The sequence below is a fragment of the Acomys russatus genome, chromosome 13, assembly GCF_903995435.1.
Source record: "Acomys russatus chromosome 13, mAcoRus1.1, whole genome shotgun sequence".
NCBI lineage: Eukaryota > Metazoa > Chordata > Mammalia > Rodentia > Muridae > Acomys > Acomys russatus.
The window spans coordinates 39923403-39932363 of record NC_067149.1 but is presented as its reverse complement, the minus strand read 5'-3'; positions in this window follow the sequence as shown (position 1 = coordinate 39932363).

Sequence of the window (8961 nt, the reverse complement as noted above, 5' to 3'; positions counted from 1 at the left end):
GACAATGACAACAGGGCTTTCAACACTCCCCATAGAAAGAAAGAAGAGGAGAGGGTCACAGAAATCTTGTGTCTGCCAGCTTCAAGTCATCTCAGGAGATGCTGGAGTATATAGAAAATGGAAGACTGACGGAAATGCAGCTTCCATGATGTCATCATCCATGAGAGGTTGAGGCTTGCAGTAATGCTTTGGAGGTTACCTACCTTGATCTAAGTAACTCTTTATAAATAAGTCCAGAAAACTTATGAGTCCATCAAGTGGGACTTGGGTAGACTTGGTCTGTCCCTGATGCCCTATCTGGAGTGAAGCTACCTTTGTTCAAGTCTTTCCAGAGAAAGTAAAGGCAATGGTGTGTCTGACCAACTTCTTTATCTCCTCACTGTAGAGAACTTGTATGGTAACTTAATATGCAGGCTGCATGAGTGCATAGCTCATGAGTAGACAGATGGACACGTGATCCTATGGCTGAGGGATATGTAGCAGAGAAGCCCTATGAATGGGCACATAGGAGGCTGAGAGCAACCATTGTTTCAGGAAGCAATCTACCCATCAAAATGAGATGCCACAGCACTGCCATCGGTGTCTCTGTCCTGCAAGGTCACCTGTGTTGGGCTGTCCCATGTTCATGGACTCAGGGAATGACAGGAGGTTGGATAGGAGAAAGCCATTCTACTTTGGGCAAGGGGAGATTGAGGAAAACTCGCTGGAAAAGGGATGCGTGGGTGGAGGGAGTTGGATGGGTAAAGAGGAGGTGGGAAAGAAGGCTGTGGGACCTATGGACCAGATTAAGAACATATAGAGTAGAAGCCCCAGCTTGACATAGGGCATGAGGAGTGTGTCAGAGAGGAGTGGTGAACCCCTGAGGTAGAAGCATGGGCAGCAGGAAGCCAGAACAATTTGCTGTTGTAAATGTTGTAAATGTTACTATGGCAACTATGGCCTTTGTGTGTTTTGTTTTACTTGCAGGAATATGACATTTGAGTGTCCCGTCATAGGCATTGTCAGCTGAGATTGTGGGAGACACAAGGACTGGTCAGCGTCAGAGCTCTGATTCTTTGCTTTTCTTTCTGGCCTGGGAGAATGAGATAGTGTGTTATTAATACTACTCTCTGGGGGCCTGAGGTCGGGGCTTGGCAGAGGCTTGTTTTTGCAGCCTGAAATAGCCCACCACTTGCCTGTCCAGTGGGCGTGCCGCCAGTCTAGTGGGTGTGTGTCCAGGCGAACAAAGCAAAGCTATTTTTACCCCGGGGAGCCCAAGAACGCGTCAGAGAGTCTCAGGGCCTGCCCTACCCACCCCACACCCAAGCTAGTTGCTAGTCCCAGCCAATATGGGTCTCCAGGAGGTGTCAGTGGGTGGAGGGGCCACATGTCCTCCTTCTCTCCCAGCTGGAGACTTGGAGAGTGGCTAAAGTGCTCTAGCAAGAAGCAGGAAGGATTTTATTCCCCAATATAAGAAGGATAAAGACTAGCCTGCCATAGCATTGGCTCCTGCTCATGGGTGTCAGACTGTGTGTTGACTGACTACTTTCTGTTCACTGTATCTTACCCTGAAATGTCTCAATGAGGGACAACTCTACTTAAGTGAAGCTCAGAGAGGCTAAGTGACTCATCTAGGGCTACCCAGATAGGAAGTGGTTTGGCCACTTTCTACAGAATCCATGCCCTTCTTGCCACTCGCAATGTTTGCCCTGAAGGGGAATGAAAGCAAGGAGTGGTCAGGAAGCCTCATAGCAATGGCTTTGGTCTTGGCCCTAACCATGCATCTTGGGGCTCCAGTATGGCTAAGTCATTATGGGGATGTCTGGGTTCCTGACCACTGCCTGTTGGCATCTGGAAAGAGACATGTAGGCCCCCACAGTGTGGGTGTCTGAAGGCAGTGCCAGTATGTTCTAGGGCAAGGGTCACTGAGCCAACTCTTTATGAAAAGGGGAAGATAGTGTCAGGAACTTGCAGAGCAGATGCGTGAGGCCTTCCATGCCCTTGGGGGCCTGTTAAGCCAGGAACACCATGGTCTCTTTAGTTAGCCTTCGTTCTTCCTCTTCCCTGTTCATCTTATTCCTGCTTTGTTTCAGTGCCTGCTCTAGCCATAGCCCCTCCAGGCTGTCCCAACATCTTCCCACCCAGCTCACCTCTGTCACAACCTCTGTCTGTACAAGTTACATTTCAGGACTAGAGATGTTTTGTGTGCCCATGCAGGCCCTTTCTGACTGGGTTGGGAGCTTCTGGAGGGTTGGTCCTAGTCTGTGCTTCTATATGCTAGTCAGTCTCCTTCCTTCAATGCCTTCTTACTGCCCATAGGATTGATTTGTCCATCTATCTGTCTGTCCGTCTTCGATATATCCATTCATCCACCCACTCACCCATTCATTCATCCTCTTACCTATCTTTCCACTCACCTATCTGTCTACCTATCCATCTACCCTTCCACTTGCCATTCTATGTACATATACCTCTGTCCATCTGTCTGTATTCTCATAAGTTCATTTGTCCAGCCTTCTATCCATCTATCTATTCAGCGATACTGAGAGTGGTGTAAAGATTACACAGGACCATTAGATATTGTCTTGGAGTTTAGAGTCAAGAAAGGAAAAGATACTTTTAAAAGGAGCCATTATAATTTGAAGATGGTAAATTCTGTGAAAAAGGGAGTGGAAGAGTTGGGGAGGCCAAGGGGACAGATAATGTATTCACGGTTCTACCACTGTCCTACTAGAAGACCTGGGTATAGTCATTTCCCTTCTGTGCCTCAGAGTCCTGACTTTTGAACTGGGCGTGGATTAAAGTCTCATTGCAGGATGTAGTAAGAGTTGAATGAGTTGTGAGTGAAGCATGTGGCCTCTTTTCCTTCCTAATACAGTAAGGACCACATATTCATTACTCTTCATGGTGTCTCCTGGTCCAGAGGATTGTTGTGCCCACTGGAGTGAAATGGCTGCTTCTCATCCTTTTTTAATCAGCCATGGCCTGGGGTCACCAAGGGGACCAAGAACTGAAAGATGGACTTCCAGACCAACAAATCCTGGCTCAATCTTGGTCAGAACCAATCTTACACCTGTCTCCAGCCTCTTTGTTTTGGGGTTTGGGAAAGAAAGTTTCCAGAGGTCTCCTTTCCATGGCCTGGCCTCAGCCTCACTGTGCAAGCAGGCAAACTGAAGCCTGGAGGGAGTTTGAGACTGTGGGAGCCATGCTTAAGCTTCAGATCCGAATGGCTCTTTAGTTGCTTTTGCTGAAAGATGAGGGCAGAATTGCCAGAATGTTCAGGTGACTGCATTTCCACACCCCCATCCCAGTTTCCAAGAAGACACTGGGCCCCACCATGGTCTGAACACACACAGTCCATAGCTCCTGGATTCCATTCTGGTTTTGGGGCATTTTGAAATTATTCATGACAAATGAAAGGAAATAAAATAAATGCCTGTGGTCTTGGAGTTTAGGGGATATAGAAAATCAGCTCAGGCTAGCTAGGGGAAGAAAGGGGACATCCAGTGGAAGGCTGCAGTGTGACTCTGGAAGGTCACATTGCCCTACGTTGTAGGAATAGGGATAAAATGAGTCTTGAATAGCCCTCTTCTCAGGCCATCTTGTTCCTGAAGAGACCAGCTAGTTAGAAAGAAATGCAGTAGGGGGTGGGGACTATGGACGCCATCTGTCCCCAGAGGTTGAACTTTTTCCATTGTGAACTCAAATCTGAATCCTTTTGAGCTGTGTGTTCTTATTAAGTATCACACAAACCCGATAGCTCCCTCTCCCCCTGATCATTGTTAAAGCGGGGCACAAGGTGTTAAAAAGCAAAACAATGCAGGCCCTTGTTTTCTAGCAGCCCATTTTTATGTTCAGTTGGAATAATATTATTCTTTTGAAATTCAATTTCCCCTGTGCCACAGTGGTGCATGGGGAAGGAAGAAAGAGCATGGAGGTGTGGGGAGGTGTTATTGAAAATTCCCCAGCACCCTGGGCTTGGAAAAGAACAGAATGAGCTTGTAAAATCAGAGTCTGTGTCTATCTGCCTAGGCAGTCCTGTTGACCAGAGCTGAGGGCCTCCAGCTCCAAGCTCACTGAGATCTTTCTGGGGGACCAAGGTTGAATGGTGGTAAGACCCGGTGGTTAGGAGGCCTGGCTTTCTGTAAACAGCTGGAGTGAAGTGGCCTTTGAAGAAGCCAGCAGCTTCAATGCCTGTTAGAAACTGTCTGCACACATGCCTGGGCTTCCAATGACGATGTGCATTTAATTCCAAGCCAGTGTTTTCAACAGGAGAGAGAAGAAAGGGGTGTGTTCACCAGCCCGGCAGGTGTGGAAATCGGCCCTGGCTGCCAGCCCTGTGCTTTTGGAGGTGACCTTGAGGAGTCTGCCCACTTAGGCATTTATACATACCCTTCCTCCTGCTCCCCAGGGGCAAGCATCTATCTGTAAAATGGGCCAGTTGTTCCTAACTTGTCTGTCCTAAGGAAAGGCACTATGTTCATGGTTTATTAAAGATCATAATGCTAACTGGAAATAAAAGGAAACAAGGAGGGTATCCATCAAGAGGGGAATAACTAAATATATCATGGCACATTTTAGGGATAGGATACTATGGAGTTTTTAGAGTGAGTGGGAGATGGACAAGGTTGCTCATGACTCCACTATCAGCACTTAGGAGGATGGAGTAGAAAGATGATCATGAGTTTCAGGTCAGTTTGGGCTATAGAGTAAGATCCTGTCTCAAAACACCAACCAACTAACCAGTAAAACCAACCAATGAACCCACCCACCCACCAACCAACCAACCAACCAACCAACCAACCAGTCAATTAATCAACCAACCAACTAAACCAATTCACCAACCAGCCATCCAACCAAACTACCAACCAGCCAAGCATCTAAGCAAGCAACCAGCCAACCATCTAAGCAAGCAACCAGCCAACCCACTAACCAAACAAGCAAAGGAAACAAATACAAAGAGAATGAGCCAGAGGCATGATGGGAGATTCTCACATCATATTAGTTCAAGGGAGTCAGTCAAAGGGTCCTGCCACAGCTGAATCTGTCTCCTAAGCAGTAAAGGCCTAATCCTCAAGGTATTTGGAGATAGGGCCTGTCAGAAAGAATCATAGTGAGATGAGGCCATGAGGTGGGATTAGTGCCTTGTATCTGAGTCTGTTTCTATCTCTGTGTTTCTGACTTTGTCTTTGTGAGTCCCCATCTGTGCTTGGCTTGAGGACACAGCAAGCAGACAGCTTCCTGCATACCAGAACTTTGGCCCTTACTAGACCCCACTCACATTGGCCCTCTTATCTCCTATTGTTATCCAGAGGTGTGAGAAAATCAGTTTCTATCTTGAAACTCCTGGTCTGAGGCCTAAATAGGCCCTTTGCCACCAACAGCATGAAGGTCAACAGTAGACAGATGCGAGGCGTGTGCTGGGTCAGCAGAAGGTTGTCTTTGGATGGGGTAGGGAGACAGGCTTTGGGACTGGGACGGGGTGTGACTTTGGGGAGAGATTAGGCCCTGACCCATGTTCTCTTCTGCATTTGAGTATTGATCATATGGGTGAAGTTATTTCATGAAAACCCATCAAATTGTATACTTAGGACTTGTGTGTTTTTAGGGCATGTGTTACATTTCAATAAAATTTATGAAATTTAAAAAGTCCTATTAGAATAGGAAATGATAGTTCTGAGTAAGAACTTGTTTGTAAAGAAGATCTTGGTTTTTTTTTTCTCTTTTGTTTTCTTTTTTTGTTTTTTGAGACAGGGTTTTTCTGGGTAGCCTTGACTGTCCTAGCCTCACTTTGTAGACCAGACTGGCCTCAAATGCCTCTGCTTCTCTGAGTGCTGTGATTAAAGGTGTGCATCACCATGGCTGGCTTTTTTGCTTTCTTTTATTGAGCTCTATCCCAGGGCTTTATTAAGGAAAAGGTAGAAACCTGCTACATAAGCAGCAACAAACCCAACAGACCTGTATATATATACTGTATATAGTATTATATGCACATTATTCTATACTGTACACACTGACATAGGAAAATGTTCATAATATATTTTAGCTTTTCAACAAATAATTCTGAGCAATATTTCTCATATGACCTCCTTTATGCTTTATACAAATTCTAATTTACATGCAAATCTGCATTTATATTTACATATACATTAGAAGTAGGGTTGTTATAAATTTTAACTTTTAATGTTGTTTTTATATGCTTGTTTTTAAAATTTTTTTTTCACGACGTTAGGGTATTTACTTTGTAGCCATCAGGAAGGACCCTGGAGATGAAGAAGACACAGGAGTATAGGGCATCTGGGCAGGCGACCTTGTTCCGTTTCCGCTCTGGCTCTGAGGTGTGTGATTGGTGTTAGATTCTATAGTCAGCATTAGCGAGAAGCATACTTGAGTTGAAGGTCACTAAATTTCCATTATGGCTCTTTGGTGTGTGTTACACATGCATGTGGGGGTGTTAGTGCTGGGTGAATTCCTCAATCCCTTCATACTTTTTTTTTTTTTTTTTTTTTGAGACACTGAGTTTGGAGCTACTGTCATATTGTTTAGACACCGAGTCTCACTATGTACCCTAGAGACTGCTGCCTCTGCTCTCCAAGTGCTGGCATTGCAGGTGTATAGCCTCATACGCCTTCTCCAGGTCAGTTGTGCATTGAGCAAGTTCCGGAAGTGAGGTGTCAGAGACCAGCACAGCCACTCAAGTAAGAGAAGGAGTCAGAGCCAGAGCAGGGGTGTTCCCTCCCCTACCCCCAGGGGCACCATTCAGGTGTTTGCTGACATCCACTGCCTTGCAGAGAGGAACCCACAGAAAGAGGAGAGAACACACGCTTTGCCCATGGATACCAAGGAAGGCTTCTTAGAGAGGTGAAGGAGGCTGAGAAGGTCCTGGGGAGATGGATTTGATAGGCAGTAAACAAAGGAGGCAGGCATTCCAGATGGGGAGACTATATGCATAAGGGTTTGGTCTGTGACTGAGAGCATGCCAGCGCACACAGGAGTAGAGTGTGGCCAAGAACCTGGGGGTTGAGGAAAGCATAAAGGATAAGGCTAGGTGGGGTGACAGGGAACCATCAAAGATTTGCAATTTGTATTTAAATTATTCAGATTCTAGCGCAGAAAGATGAAGATTTTGGTCTTTATTACTTTATTCTCTCTTATCATCGTGTATGTGTGTGTGTGTGTATGTGCGTGTGTGTGTGTGTGTGTGTGTGTGTGCTGTGTACACACACACACACACACACACACTAGTCTCTATAGTTCTGTTAGGTGGGTAGGCATTATAATCATCAGTGTTAGGCTGTGGAAAAAAAACCCGTGACTAGTTTATTTGGAAAAGTCTAAGAGTTGGTAAATCCATGTCTGTTCTAGGTTCAGACAGGTTCCCTGACTCTCATCAAACACTTGAAGCCCTGGGGTACAGGGGAGAAAGGAGCTAGGTACCAATTTGGGGTCTGGCCTGAGACTCAACAGGGAAAGGAGGCAGGGCTTTGAAGTATCCCCTAGGCACTGAGGACTGCTATGATGGTTTCTCCTCCAGGATGGGCCTTTTCCCTGCACCCTTTCCTGGTTTCCACCTTACCAGGGCCCCTGCTGTTTAGAGGAGCAGAGAGGTGGGATGGGGAGGGTGGGACCAGGGTCTAGCCGGACATCTCTATGGAGACAGAGGAAACAGACCCTCTAGTGCCCCTCTGGTCCCTGGTGAGTTCCGCCTCATTCTCTGGGAAGATGTCAGGAAGATTCATTTATGCTCCTTCCGGGCTCCTGGGCCCAATGGCTGATGTTAACTTATGGCTTCTGTCCCTGCCAAGGTCCCTGCAAAGACAAAAGGCTTATAACAACGAGTGGAACCACACCCAATTCTTGGTTCCCATCTCCTTCTTACCTCCAGGGGTGGCTGTGAGTCCTTTACATCTGGGACATCAGTGGTCAGTGCCAGGCATGTATGCCATGGAGGAAACTGCTCCACACCTGGGTGCCCTCTGCAGGGGACCGGACAAGTCCTCCCTTTTCTTAGGTGCACAATAGGAATGCAGGCTAGAGTTTTCTAAGGTCCCCAGAGGCCGTGGTAAGGTACTTTTGGATAGTCATGACCAAACTACTAGTTTTGGGAGGAGGGATTTATTTTAGCCTGTGGTTCCAGAGATTAAAGTCTTTGGGTCTTTTGATTCAGAGGTCCTGTGGTGAGGAAAAAACACCACAATGGCAGGAGTATGTGGTGTGTGTGCGTGTTCACCTCATGGCGCACAGGAAGCAGACAGAGGAAATGCTAGACAGGGTCAGGGCAGGATGCAGCTCCCAAGGACACACCCATCCACTTGAGCCCCACTTCCTAACGTTTCTACCATTTTACAAAAACAGCGTTGCCTTCTGTGGGTGGGGCTAACACACAGCCAAGCATGTCAGGGGACATGCCATATTTCAACCATCCTGAACCACAGCACAGCAATAACGATCCCCTAGGCCAGACATGAGGCTTTTATGCTAGAAGCCCCCAGTGCAAGGCTGGCGGGTGATATTTGTGAAGGCTGATGGCGCCCTGCAAAGCAAATTGAATTTGTGTTTGGAAACCTCAGCAATCAAATCGTCTGGCCTTTTAAAATTCCGAATTGGTTTTGGAGAGAAAAAAAAAATGGATCTGATTAGTATGAAGGGAGAGGGAAGTGGAGGGACGGGGCGACGTGGGTGGAGTGACTGCCAGGCAGCCTTCTGCCTTATGAGATTAGCCTTCCTGGCTTGCTGATGACAAGCGTTTCTGCCCTCTGTGACAGTCACGAGCCCCCCACATAAGACTCTATCCTCTTTTCTGACTGAGAGAAGATAATAGCCTGAGCTGTAGAGAGAAGAGACTAGCTCTAGTGGGTGTAGCTTACAGTGCACAGGGTGGCCTTCTGCAGTGACCTGCTGGAAAGTGATTATAGAAACGGCCATGGATGAAGCCAGAACCTCCGTGATTAGTTTTCAGACCACCAAGGGAAGAGCTTGCAC